The sequence below is a fragment of the Dipodomys merriami genome, unplaced genomic scaffold (assembly GCF_024711535.1).
Source record: "Dipodomys merriami isolate MVZ:Mamm:240054 unplaced genomic scaffold, mDipMer1.0.p SCAF_2, whole genome shotgun sequence".
NCBI lineage: Eukaryota > Metazoa > Chordata > Mammalia > Rodentia > Heteromyidae > Dipodomys > Dipodomys merriami.
The window spans coordinates 5809346-5824928 of NW_027203381.1; positions in this window are offsets into that span (position 1 = coordinate 5809346).

A 15583-nucleotide genomic window follows, 5' to 3' on the forward strand; every position below is an offset into this window, starting at 1 on the left:
TTTCACTTATGCACACATTAGAGCTAGGTGCTCAAGTTAATCAGACACTAACAGATGGATATTCATTTTATCACATTTCTAATTCTACCTCTCAAGGAAAAACTAAAGTGGTTTAACAAGTATGTTCAATTGAACTACATAGTTTGAGGGTATGGATGGGATTAGAAAAGATGGAGGAGAATACTGGAAGGGATGAAATTGATCAAGATGCACTGTGCTCATAATCTGACAGTGGAATCAAAACTTCTTTGTACAACTACTTAAAACCAAAAAAAATTAAGATTAAAAAATATCTCAACTAAAACTCAATATTATCAAGAAATTGCAGTGCAATTATATATTGGAAAATAAAACAAGTGAGTTTTGTACATAACCAATTTGATAAATGCCAACCAATGATTAAGATAGGATAGGCATGAAAGACAGACATCATGTTATTTATGTATTCCAGTTTAGTTTAAAAACCCTTGGAGTAGCAAAGTGCAGGCATAGTTTCCAGAATATACCTTCTACTTGGGAAAGAGGAAGGAGGAATGGCTGAGTGATGAATAATAGAGTTTTCTACAAAGCTGCCTGAGGTCCTGCTCTTGTCTTGATGATTTACTCTGTTTCTTTGCAACAGATCTGTGCAGTTATAATATGTGCCATTATTTTATTAGAATTTTATGCTTCAATCAAAACTAGAAGCATAAAATAGGAGTAGAATAAAGAAAACATATCTCTCAAATCATAATCAGAACTAAGTGTCTATGATGATGTTTTTAAATTTCTTGACTTATAGGGGGTTAGAGTAGCTAGAAATGTTTTCTTCGGGAATAATCAAACAAGAGAGGAAGAAATCACAGACTTAAATATGTTCTTCAGGTAACACAGATGTAGATCAAAGGAATTGATGGACTGAGAAGAAATGCATTCAATTAGAGAAAATCATTGTGTGGTGTTTGCCTTACAATGTTTGTGCCTTGGAAGTTCACATATTGACTTCTAGCCCACAAATGGTGCTCAGGCATGAAGCCTCAGGAGGAGAATAGGTCATGAGGGCAAAGCCTCTATGGAAGAGATGAATATTGTTGTAAAATAACCCCCAGACAACAATCTGGCCTCTTCTGCCATGGGAAAATGGAATGGTGAACAACAAAGAGAGTTGTCACCGCAGCCTAACCTTGCTAGCCCCCCGGCCTTGCACTTGTCAGGTTGGCTTCAGATCTGTGAAGAATAAGCGTCTGTCATTTATCAGCATCGGTCTATAGACAGTATTCTATTGCAGCAACCTGAATATCTTGGCAGAGAATTGAAGGCATGTTTGTTGCAGGTGGCTTGTGACCTCCTGAATCCTTTCTTCCTTTTCTGGAGAGCACAGCCCAGTCCTGTTAGACTGAAATTCTGTGTATCTATGACCATGGGATACAGGCTTGCTGGTTATAGAATGAAGGCAGAAGGGCTGTGCCCCATTTTCTCATCTGCAGAACTTTTCTCCAGACCCTTAGCTTTGCCTTGTCTGAAATTAGAGACTGAGGCCTGGCCATACAGATCAAGAAAAACAAAGGAGGGGTAACATGCTCAATAGGAAATGGACTCATTATCTTGCTCATATAACTGTAACACCTCTGTACAGTATCTTTACAATAAAATATGTATATTAAGAACAACAAAAGAGTTTAGTGCAGATCAATAATTCAGGCAGAAACTGGAGCAATGAACACCTAGATAGGGAGATATGGCCTCCGGATTTGACAACTGCATTGATTGCTTATCTCAAGACGAGAGAGGAAACATTTCACAGTGTTCATCAACAACCGTTTAGGTCACCCAACACATAGCAATTCAGAATGCCCATCCTGCAGCTAACCTGTTTAGGAAAGCCATTCAAAATCAGGGGGGGAAATCCCAACCATATTAAAATAGCCATGAACATGAAGAAAGAAACAGGAAGAGCTGATGACAAGGAAACAGGAAATCTTAAAATATAATTCTATCTTTCAGAAATGGGTTAAAAGTGATTGACAGATCCATGCAGAATTCGAACAGGAGGCACAATATGCTAGCTACCAATTTTGGCAAAATCTAGGCGATGTGGGGATTAAAGGGAAATGGCAGCAGTATTTCAAGTTCTTATGGGATGGACCTAAGAATTGAGAGAAAAACTATGGAATTGGTGCTTAAAAGCTAGTTTTGTTGTGAAGCACTAATTTCTTTCTTGGGCATGTGAAGAAAAGCAGGATCAGGGGCTGGGAAGGTGGCTCAGTGGTAGAGCGCTTGCCTTGCATGCATGAGGCCCTGGGTTCGATTCCTCAACACCACATAAACAAAAATCAAATAGCCAGAAGTGGTGCTGTGGCTCAAGTGGTAGAGCGCTAGCCTTGAGCTGAAGAGCTGAGGGACAGCGCCCAGGCCCTGAGTTCAGGCACCACTACTGGACCCCTCCCCCCCCCCCAAAAAAAAAGAAAAGCAGGATCAAAGCTAGGCATTGCAGATGCCACCATTTTGTCTGTGTCTTTTGCCTGAGCCATTCTATCCCACAGTCCCTTTGCAAGCCACTTGGAATCCAGGGAAGAGAGGTTGACCTGCCAGGCATCAATCATGCCTATTATACACTGAGCCAATGATGAAAAAAATGAGCTACCAGACCACCTGTGATTTCTGTCCATTACCTACAACTGCCAGAGCATACCTGTTCAATAATACTTATGCAATCCATTCTCCCTAGCCCTTTGTCTGTCTGTCTATCTATCTATCTATTGTTGTGGGGTTTGAACTCTTGGCCTGGGTGCTGTCCTTGTGCTCTTCAGCTCAAGGCGAGCGCTCTACCGCTTGAGCCACAGCACCACTTCGGTTTTCTAGCAGTTTATTAGAAATAAGAGTCTCACGAACTTTCCTGCCTGGGCTGGCTTTGAACCTCGATCCTCAGATCTCAGCCTCCTGAGTAGCTAGGATTACAGGCATGACCCACCGGCGCCCTGCTGCCCTTTGTCTATTTAATCCTGTAGCTAATGTCTGAATGAAGCATGCTGAAGGCCTGTCTTCCCTGGGCATGTCTGCAGCATGGAATTAACTTCCTTTCTTTGACTTTCACCATGTCTCTCTATTTGTGTAGGGAGTGAGCTCCGGAGTCAGGCCAGACCTGACATTTGGAATTTCAAGGGTTTGGACGTGGGGAGGGGAGGGGTCCTAAAACTCCAAAATTTATTATTTTGTTATAGAAATGGGTGAAAATAAGTAGGAATAAAATCATAAATCTGGGGGAAATGTGTCTATTAGTAGAGAGAAGTATTGGTCATCTCTTATCAAAATTTATTTTTAACCAGGAGCTGGTAGCTCACAGCTGTAATCCTAACTGCTAAGGAGGCCAAGATCTGAGGATTGTAATTCCAAATCAGCCCTGGCAGGAAAGTATTTGAGACTTTTATCCCCAATTAATCACAATAAACAAACAAACAAACAAACAAATAAATAAATAGCTGGAAGCAAAACTGTGGCTGGGGTTGTCGACTACTAGCCTCAAGCTGAAAAAGCACAGGGACAGGCCCTGAGTTCAAGTTCAGGATGGGCAAAATAATAATCATAATTATATATATAACAAAATATACACACATTTATATATCTATATATCATACTTTAGGTTAGAAGAAATTAATAGGAAAGGAAGAAAACCATTAGTGGAATGGAGGATAGAGGAAAACTACCATATTAATAAAGTGCTATCATTTATTTTTATTAAATTAGAGTGTAGAATATGTATAGGGATGATAGTGGGAAGCTAAACATGTTTCATTAATTTTTCTACATAGATGCTGACCGTGATTGCCTTTTATCTATTTTGCTTGACTGAAGATCCAGCAGCCTTCTTTGGGAGCATAGGCAGGCCCTGAACTCTGTTCTCTTAGGATATTTGCTTTAGAAAACATGGAGTTGTAATTATGTCTCTGCACATTTGAGGTGTAAATCGTCAGCCAGCAGAAGTCTGTTCATAATCCTAGGAGCCATCGCCTTGAAATGTGATCAGAAAGATAAGAGGAAATCTCCTAGCTCTGGGTGGTAAGCAGCTAACTCCCACAAGCACCAATTAGCAGAAACACCTTGGGCCTAATCACACTACCCAGTCACCCAGCACCTTCCGGCACTTTTCTATCAGCTCACCTGGCAATTAGCATCCACCCTGCTTTGATTCAGTGCAGCACCAACTCAGCCTTCTCAGGGTCCTGACCCTAACTTCACAGTCCTGCGCTCAATCTGCCTCGTGGTATTTAACAAGTTGTCCAGGGTTATTTTGTCTTTCAGGGAGTAGAAGTATAAAGAAATTAGAATTTCAGTAAAGTGAAATCCAGCTACAGGCTATCAAAAAGTCACAAATCAATGAGACAAAGAAAGATTTAAAGATGAAAAAAGTTGTGTTTATTTTTCTAAAGAAAACACAAAGCAATTCATTTCAGTGTTGTAGTTGTTGGTAGTGGTGGTGGTTGGGGTGATACTGAAGCTGGAATTCAGGCCTCAAGCTTTGAAATGATTGTGGGCAATGCCCATTGAATTGCTTCTAACACTTCCTAGAATAAATGTTTTTCTACCATCCCTGGGACAGCTCTGGTGCTCACACACAGACTGTATGTTAAGTGGAAGAGGAAACGAGTTATAAGCCAGCACAAACATTTAGAACCAAGCACTGAAAATCTAGAAGCCTTGAGACTAGAAACACAGTGAAGGTACAGGTAGTTACCTCTGCCTGAAGTATCTTGGGTGCAAGATGAAGTTGCATTCGATGAGATGGAGGATATTCAACAACAGCAAAAACAATTTTTAAAAATAATTGTTTACCAACAGGTGTTGATTTGGGAAAGAAGTAAAGGTAGCTAAATAAAAAGACTATGCATGTTAGTAGAGAAGAAGAGAGAGAAGAAGGTGGGGAGGTGAGGAGGGGAGGGGGCATGGAAGGAAGGAGGGCTTGGAGACACAATGGAAACACCCAAGAAACATAGCTCATAGTGACCAGGTTTCCTTCTCTCAGTGCTGAGCACCAGAAGAACACCAAATCCATTCAGGGAGTTAAGTTGGCTTCTCCTACACCAAGCTTCTGCAGTAATGATGTTGCTTCTGAACAGATAAATATCTCCTCTGACATAATGGGTTAGAACTAACTCACTGTAAAAAAAAAAAAAAAAAAAAAAAAAAAAAACCTAACTCACTGATTCACTGAGAGCACCTGAGAGCATAAGGTGACAGAGATGGAAAGCTAACAGACAGATAAAGGTTGGTAGACACTTGACCAACAGATGGACAGATGACAGGCATCGAGAGAGGAAGAGTGCACCTTCATTTCACCCCACAGACACACTAGCATACTTATGCTGGTTTTCTAGCTCTTACGTGGATTTTGCAAGCTTAGCATTCTTCTAAAATATTTCATATATTTTCATCCATAAGAAAGAAAAATACTACAATCATCTACCAAATCTGGCCTCCTGACTAAAATCCTTAAGATCGTGTATGTAAATGTGTATATTCAAGAAAGTTATATTTTAGATAATTTTACATATGTTTAAGAAATTGTACTTTATTTGTTCAAGACCCTGGATTCAAGCACAGTTGCCAATTGCATTAGTTTTAAGTACTTCTTATTTAGTATGAATAGCCATTAAAACAGCTGTATTTACATACTGATAGGAAAAGATATTCATAGATAAATAGGTACTACTTATTCATTTCACCTTAATTTGTCCAAAATACAGTGGGTTATTTATTTTTACAAAATGTCTCTGGATATCAGTCACATTTTAATAATAAAATCTAATGATAAATTCAGTAGAAAACCCAAATTACCAGGTTTTTTTCTTTACCTGCAATGTATCCAACTTCTATAGGAGATTTAGAGTTTTGGTTCTATTATTCTAAAATATTTGGATTAAATACTTACGTTTACAGAATGTATTAATAAGTTTACTACTTGGATTTCAGACCTGCTTCAAGCTCAGCTTTATTTATCAGCTCTATTCCAACTAGTGGGGATTAAACTTGGAAGATGGAAGTCTGGGTGCACATATTCAGTTGTGCAGAGAGAATAGCTGAAAGTCAAAGACTAAATCCAAAGGCCTCAAGGACAAATAATACACAGGCTCCTTGCCTCTAGCTGAATCAGGTAGATTCAATTTTTAAAGTATTGCATTATTCAAGGAAAGAATAGATTATGCCTCAGGAAAACATGAGTGGCATGCTAAGTTGTAATTACATAAATATTCCATCGTGGTCAATAAAAGGTAATGCTCATCAGCAAAATAAATCTTTTATATCTGATTAGTCACAACTGATGATCTAATGGGCTGGACCTGCCAGCCGACACCCTCTAACCTGTTTTCAGTGGATATTCTCCCAGCTCAAGGTTATCCTAACGCTGCATTGCTAAGGAAACACAGCAGAAAACTCCACTGTGCTTCCAGAATGCTAAAGTTCCATGGTATTTCCAAAATACTAAAATACTCATTTGCTTGGTCTAAAATTGTTTACCTATAAGACTATACTTATAGTCATATATATACATATTTATAATATAGTCATAATAATATATAGTCTTGTATATATGTATAGTCTTATATAGTCTTACATATCTTTATGTATGGTCTTATAGGGTAAACACAAAATAATTACAGAAACACACATTACTAAGAGGTCATAAAGACTTTAAAATTTCTTCTTTTGTTTAAGAGTAGGACAAACCAATTCACATCTTGAGTCTCTACATTTTAAAAGGAATAAGTAATTGCTCAAGTTGTGTTATGAAACTTTAAGGATATTCTAAGGTGTTTTGGGGGGCAGGAAATTCTCTCAGAAAATTCAACTTCACGTTAAGTTAAAAAATGTTATTTATTTATTTATTTATTTATTTTTGTTGGTTGTGGGACCTGGACTCTTGGCCTGGGCACTGTTCCTCAGCTCTTCAGGTCAAGGCTAGGGCTCTACCACTTGAGCTACAGCGCCACGTCCAACTTTTCCTGCTTATGTGGTGCTGAGGAATCAAATCAGGCCTCATGCAGGCAAGGCAAGCACTCTACCACTGGGCCACCTTCCAAGCCCCAAAATGTTAATTTTGTTCTTACATTGGACCCTAGTTTTCAGTTACCTTTTCATATTATATTCTCACATATGTATACCAAATTAATATTTATTTATTTATTTATGTCAGAATTACTGGGGATTGAAGCCAGGGTCTCACAATACTAAAAACATTCATCATATTTATCATTAGTGTTTATGGATAAGTGAATTTCAATTCGCTGACTTCAAGGTCTTTTTATTTCCTTCATTGCTACTTTACATTCTAAAAATAAATTTACCTTAGATCTTTGTCATACTTGGGAATATGTCCCATGGAGTGTAAATTAATGTCAAAGAAATTCACCTGCATGACCATTTTCATTGCAACTCTCTTCTCAATAGTCAAATGATAGAATCACTTGAAGTGCCAACAATGCATGAATAGATAGAGGAAATAGGATGCACATACACTATGGGATAGCACAGCGACATAAAGAAAAGAAAAAGAATATCAACTGCAGGAAAGTAAATGGAACTGAAGGACCTAAGCGGTAAGGTCAGCCAAGCTCAAAAAGACAAACATTACATTTTCACCATTTGTGGACTGTGTATCTAAATGCGGACATATTCACAGATACACACATTAATACGTTTTATATATATATATATATGTATATAATGTATGTAAATATAAAACATGATTATGCATTAATATGATTTTAACTTTAATGGAGGAGAGAAAGTGGAAAAGAATGATAGAAGGTGATTAACGTCCTGCATATATATGAAGATGGAATAAGGCAGGGTTTGGAAAAGACACCAATAGAGAGATAGATATTCTGTTTCTTCTATAACACATGTGAAATACCATGGTAGAACTCCTTGGTGCAAATAACACATTAAAAATTGTGGGACAGTAAAGCGGCCCTGAGGAGATGGGGCATTCCTCTGGGATAAGGGAGGTGAGCAGAACGGATGAATGGGTGGAAATTTAATCCATAGATGCTGTATTCATAAATGAATGCTGAACCACAAAACACGGAGACCTTGTTCTCAAAAGCTGGGATGGAGAGCAAGGGAGAGTGTGTTTGGAATGGTGTGCTTGTGTACATTTGTGGAAGTGCAAAAAGGGAACCCCGCCTTGAACAACTAATGTATGGAATAAACATTTTAATAGAAGTGTAAGCCTAGTGGAATTAATTATGTACATCTTGAAGTCTTTTTTTTTTTTTAACGTTGACAACATCCACAGAATAAAAGCAATCTGAATGTCTTCTAAGGGGTCCTGAGTGAACTGTTACTTTGTAGAGTATATACATATGACAGGGCAAATACACATGTTATGCTGATATGGAAACGTTCAACAATCCACATTTATGCAAGAAATTCAAGGTGTAAGCTTTACTTGCTTACAGAGATGGCCTTGTAAAGGCAGGAAGTGGCCCTGTGGCTCAAGAGGTAGAGCACTTATCTTGAGCTGAAGAGCTCAAGGACAGCGCCCAGGCTCAGAGGTCAAGCCCCACAACCAGGAAAAGCAAAACAAAACGATATAAAACAAAACAAAAAGAACTCAAGGACTTTTGGGGGCTGGGAAGGTAGCTCAGTCTTAGAGTGCTTTGCCTTGCATGCATGATGCCCTGGGTTCGATTCCTCAGCGCCACATAAGCAGAAAAAGCTGGAAGTGACACTGTGGTTCAAGTGGTAGAGTGCTAGCCTTGATTTGAAGAGCTCAGGGACAGCACCCAGGCCCAGAGTTCAGGCCCAAGATCAATAAAAATAAATAAATTAATAAAATAAATTTTAAAAAGTAATCCAGATGTAGACACAATTGAAGGCTGTGGTTCCAAGCTGAAAAAGAAAAGTTCAGTGTTGAAACCACTGTGAACTTTGCACCCTGCCAGCAAGAATGGAGATAGAGATGCATGCTCCAAAAAGACATTCCATTTACATGATTTAACTTCATGAATTAAGGAAAATGTGACGTATTCGGAACAACCTTCTGGTAAATTACTTTGGTTTCTAATTGTGGTTAGAACAGAAAGATACTTCAAGAATATAATCCTGGAAAAAATCTATGTTAAGGGAAGTACATCAGACACACAGAGACAAACGAGTCATGTTTTCCCTTCTATGTGCAGGCTAGATTTTTATCATAAGCTTGAAACTAAATACATTGTTGACATGCAAATGTAAACAAATGTAGTAACAGAAATAAGCTAGACTCAATGGAGAGCTCAATTGTGTAATTCCTTAGAAAGTAAAAGTCCAAGTACAGTAAAATAAAACATATAGAAAGTTCTCAAAAGCAGTGGGGATCAAGGAGAAATAGGTAGACAACTGAAGAGACGTGAGGGAGAATACAGTCAAGGATCTCATGTATATCCTACAGAATTAAGGGGAGTGAAGGAAGGGACAGAGAGGGAAGGGGTGGGTGGGAACATAGAAGGGGTTAGCATTGATCATGATACATTGTGTTCATAAACAGTTTTGTTAAATGGTAAAAAGGCAAACATCTACAGAGTAATACAAAATAATAAATTGCCAGTCTTACATTAAAATATATTTTTTTCTAAGCCCACTGTGACAGAAATGTGGATGTTTCTTTTTTTTTGGTCGTGGGGCTTGAACTCTGGGCCTGGGCACTGAACCTATGCTCTTCAGCTCAAGGCAAGTACTCTCCCACTTGAGCCACAGCGCCACTTCCGATTTTCTAGTTGTTTATTGGAGATAAGAGTCTCAAGTAGACTTTCCTGCCCAGGCTGGCTTTGAACCGTGATCCTCAGGTCTCAGCCTCTTGAGTAGCTAGGATTACAGACTTGAGCCACAGGCTCCCAGCTGGATGTTTCTTATATTAATCAAAATCTGTTTTGTTTCTGTATGTTAGAAAGATAGTAGAAAATAATTAAATACTAAACTTTAATTTCCAATGCCTATTATCCTTCCACAGTTATTCTAAATACTTTGAGTTTGTAGACATCTCTTTCTACACAGAATAAATTCTTCACTGCCTTGCATGGGTAACTGGACTGTTCACACTATGAATATTTTTGTTTATTCAACTGATTTCTGATAAGGTCTTCCTTTTTCTGCCCATGTAAATCTGGGCATTATTCATACCACCACTGCCTGCCAAAAGATTTATTTTATTTTATTTTTTATTATCTTTATGTAGTTGTACAAAGGAGTTGACATTTAACAAAGCAGTTTAGGAATACAATGTATCTTCACTGCACCTCTTTCAACATTCTCACCCACCCTTCACTATCTACCCCTTCCCTCTCCCTTGTAGTTACTCAGTTTATACAATGGACACTTACCTGTGTTCTCTTCCTCTTCTCTTTATGCATCCATCCTTTTCCCCCTGACCCCACCCCACCTCTTTCATTCTTGTTTTATTCCTGCTAAATAATTCCTTGTTAAATGTTTATTTTTTATCTACAAGTAGTTATACAAAGGTGTTTCAATTCAGCATATCAATTTCTGAGTACAATGCATCTTGACCAGCTCTAACTCGATTAACTAGTTATTTTGGCAAATATCCAAAGAACACACATTTTTGTTAATGCACATTAATAATAAAATGGTAAAACTGAAATAGATATTGTAAAAATTCAAAACTTAAATAATAGTTGACATTGATAACATGTTTAGCATGTTTAGAATCACAGAACATTCTAATTCATAACCACAGTTACTTTACCAATTGAGACACTGAAGCCAAATAATGTGGCTTCTGAGAAAACATGGGAAAGACATTAATCATTTGGAAGTCATATATTATGTTAATGTATTTGCATATTCATTCAGATATTCTGTGACTCAGAGTGAGGTACTTTTTGCTAAACAAAGTTTCTTCTTGTCCCACACACTATATCTTACAGGCAGCAAACAGATTCATCTCTCCAGGTTGAAAGAACAAAGAGTTAGTAAGTCCACAGAAGAGAATTGATTGCAATTTTCATTTAGGAATAATGCAATGCTTAATTTTTATTTGCTTCTATGCTTTCCCATACAAACCTACCCTCTTGAAGTTTCATGTGTTAATTATAAAATTTAAAACTTTGAGACAATATATCCTCTAAATACTTGACAATGATTAAACTTTTATTGCATCAAGTTCACTAAGCAAATCCTAGGGGAGTGTAGGTTTATTGTCAATTTTAACTTGTTCAAGTGTTTCAATTACAATTCCATTTTGAACTGTAATAAGGAGGCTGATAAATGACGATGGTTAACAACTGCTATTAAAACTACTGAGGGCAGAACTCCATAAATGTAGAACAATTAGAGTAACAAATGATAGTAGCAATATGCTATTATCTGCACGTTATTCAATTGATTTAGTACAGCATTTTAATTATTCTTTCTAAAAAATAATAAATGTTCCACTTGTGTGCCCTGGTGTAGGTCACTACTTTTGATTCTATTTTACACCTGTTCTATTTCTGATGATGAATAATCAGTTCAGAGTTTGAAAAGTAAATAAGCAGTAATGTGGAGACGTACTTTGTGCTGACAATTCTGCTATGCCTCATAGGAACTAGAGATAGAGATTCAGTGAGGAAAAACACCTTCTTCGCATAGCTGCCTGTTGGATAAACAAATCTGGCCTTTTAAAAGTACACAACCAAAAAAAGGAGTATACAACTTTCAGACAGATGACATAGGGAAACATTACACAAGTGCTTACCTGATTTTCTTTTCTTCTTTCTTAAAATTACCTATGTTTAATGCCTTTCATGTTTGGTACAAACAGCTTGTGACAGTTCCAATGCAATTGGTGTTTCTTCCTACAGGATATTAGGTTAGAGTTAAGGACGCTTAGACACCTCCACTGTTTGCAATTTACAAGGTAAGTGATATTGAATCAATGGGAATAAATTTAATACATATGGATATTTATAACATATTCAAACATGTTAAAATCCTCTAGGTACCCATATCCTCTGATTGTCATTTTAGTCAAAACACAGAAATGCTTTGGATGAATGCTAATTTAATAACCATTGGCTCTGTTGACCAAGGACTCAACATGTTGCTATGTTTTTACAAATTCATTTTTAAAACTATTCAAAACTTGAGAAAGCCCTAGAAAGATCTCTGGAAGGAGGATAGGAGGCTTGAAATAGTCACTGTTTTAGATAAAGAAAAGCATCACATGTTTCCTTCTGCTGAGACTTCTTCCAGGATTTTAAGCTGAATGGCTACATTTTGTGAGATCTACTGAATTATTAATTTTACTTGAAATGGATAACGTAATTATATAGTCACATAGAATAGTCAAAGAGCAATATTAAAGTATTTTTAGGAGGAAAGATATAAAATATTGTCTCAGATTATTAAACAGTGAATGCCTGCATGAAAATGCCGGACGTGATCAAGATAGCTGTGACGTACATGGACTTGTCATAATGGAACTCCCTTGTCTGAATAACAGATGTGAATAAAGACTGCAAGGAGAACATAGCAGGTTTATCCTACGTCTTTTAATATCCAGGAGAGTATTCTGGGAGTTGGTGAAGCTAGCATAATATGGAAATGTACTAACAGTTCTTTTGTGGGAATGAGGTTAGAAACCTCTATTTATTTTAGACCCTATTGTGGCTTTTAAAGTTTTAAATAACTTCTAAACTCAGGACTTTGGTACCTCAATTCATAAATCATCAGAGACACTGACAAATTTATGGAGGTGAGATTGCTCTAAGATTACCTGAGATAAAATCCAAGCAGCTTTGGCCTAAGCTGAACAAACTCTTGCTTATCAATTTGTTTTTCTTTGTGTAATTTCCTGTGGATGTGTTATCCATAAAGCTACTACTAAATTTCTTTTTTTTTAATTGTATTTTATTTTATTTGAGAACATACTGTACAGAGGGGCTACAATTACATGGGCAGGATAATGCATACATTTCTTACCAAGCATTGCAGCCTCCTCCTTTGTTTACCCTTCACTTCCCTTCCCCGCCTCCCCCCTCCCCCCACCCAATTAAGCTACTAAATTTCTCATCTAATTGTATTCTGTACATTTGTGTTAAATAAATGGTTTTTCTATATATTCACATAAAATGTATATGATAAAATGAACATTATTAATGAAGCAAGTCATAGCTTAAGTAAGGAGAAAATTTGTTGTACTATGAATGTTATTGTCATTAGGATAAATTTAATCTCTATTTCTACTGAGGCAACTACACTTTCTTTTAAAACAAAGTTTTAAGCCTTGTAATCATGCTTGTGTTTTTCCCCCAGTGCTTTAAATATTTTTATTAGCATGCATTAGTTTAAAAGAAGAGTTTCTTTGTGATATTTCCAGTGATATACATGATTAAAATTCCTGTTTTCTTATATTCTTTTAGTAATGCAAATTTAAAAAGGATACTGATAAATTGGATGGTTTCAGGGAGCAAATGCCCCAAATTTCCTGACACTCACTTGGCAGGAACTAGATAAGTCAAGTCGCATCCAGATAAGAAAAAGGCATGCCTGTGTTTATTTCTACTGCTGTTGTTGTTCAGGATTAAAACTGAGTCACAGGACCAGAGTCTTCCCACCCAACTCCTGCCTTCTCCTAGGTTGTCAGCACCACACAGAATGTTTCCAGCTCATCACAAATGCCTGCACACTCACTATCTCTACATCCAAAGCTCACATTGTGCTCATTCTTATAGCACATTCTATGGGTTGAAACAAATATACAGTCACATGCGTGCATTAGTGTATGTAGTAGAGAGCATGTTAGCACAATAAAACTATGAGACTTTGTACCAAATAAGTCATACACAGATAGGAAGATGACTTTCAATGGTTATGGCATTATCTATGACAACAGTTTAAACTAGCATATTTAATTCATTGGGTAATTTAAAGTTCTATTACCCAAACACTTGAGAGAGCTGAATAAGTCAAGCATAGTGGTAATCATAACTATATAACATCACAGTGGAAAAAGATTTGAAGTTATTCTCTTATTGCAAGTTTCTTACTTACAGCACTGGAATTTTGACCAGGTAGCTGGCTGGACTGAAGTGGTTATGAAGGTCTTCACATTTGAGCCACCACCCCATAGAAAACACAAGCAACTTTTGCCCTAGTCATAAGACTCAGTAAAGTATTGCACAGTAAATTAAGTAATAATGTAAACAGTCATCTTTTTTAAGTTAATTTAATTTATTTTATTATTGAGGCGATGGCCAGAGGGATTCTAATTACATGAATCAGGTAATGAGTATGTTTCCTTTCATACAGTGTCTTCTGTTCCTTCATTTTCTTCCACTCCCTCCCTCCCATCTCCTCCCACATGTTGTATTATGGTATAATTATTCCTGTCTCATTCAATGACTAAGTTGGTTGTGTTTTGTTGTGATTTAATTTGTAAAATATCAATAAAGTTAATATTTTTTAACTCAAACTCACCCTCTGGTGATTAAAGATAACTTTTAGCATCAGCAGAAGCAATGTAGGCAATGTAATCATACCGGAGGATTACAAGTAGCTCCTAAATAACATATTTTCTTCTTGGAAGAAATAAAACCGGGCTGGGAAGGTGGCTCAGTGGTAGAGCGCTTGCCTTGCATGCATGAGGCCCTGAGTTCAATTCCTCAGCACCACATAAGCAGAAAAAAAAAGACTGGAAGTGGCGCTGTGGCTCAACTGGTAGAGCGCTAGCCTTGAGCTGAAGAGCTGAGGGACAGAGCCCAGGCCCAGAGTTCAGACAAAAAAAAAGAAAGAAAGAAAGAAAGAAAGAAAGAAAGAAAGAAAGAAAGAAAGAAAGAAAGAAAGAAAGAAAGAAAGAAGGAAGGAAAGAAAGAAAGAAAGAAAGAAAGAAAGAAAGAAAGAAAGAAAGAAAGAAGGAAAGAAAGAAAGAAAGAAAGAAAGAAAAGAAAGAAAGAAAGAAAGAAAACCAAGCAGCTCTGAGTATTTCAGCCATATTCAGAAGTTATAGCTGTATGACTGATGGTTACCTTTACATTTAAAGAGAAAGAAAACCTCTTCTTTCCAAAAGGCTTATCTTTGAATGAAAGAGAAAAAAAAATCCTCAAGAAAATGATTAAACAACTTTGTCTCTGGATAAAATAAACAAAAATGTAGATATCCAAAAAATACAATACTTATTAATTCAGTAGATGCCCAACAAAGTCATTTCAACAGTGCACAGTGAGGGTGAAACGTGTTGACTGACATGTGGCAATCTGGAATTCTGTTAGATAGGTTTTCTCTTTCAGTTAGAGAAGAAAATGATCAGACAAGAAGGTGAGGCTAAGTTGCTCAAAGGCACTGCGTACCTGTGTGGAAATATCATAATAAGCCCATCCAGACAAGCCACGTATTCTACTTCTGAAATAAAAGAAACTGAACATAAGTATATGATTTTCAAATATTCTAGAACTTTGTCATTTTGTGCACTTGTTTTTGCAATTTGTATTTCAACTAAAATGAGTATTAAACCACCCTTATTATTTATCTCATAATATATTAAGTAGCTGCCATTACAAAACTCATTTCCAAATTTATAGAACTATCTTTGAAATAAAAATATTTAAAATGAATGGAGCTAGAAAAATGC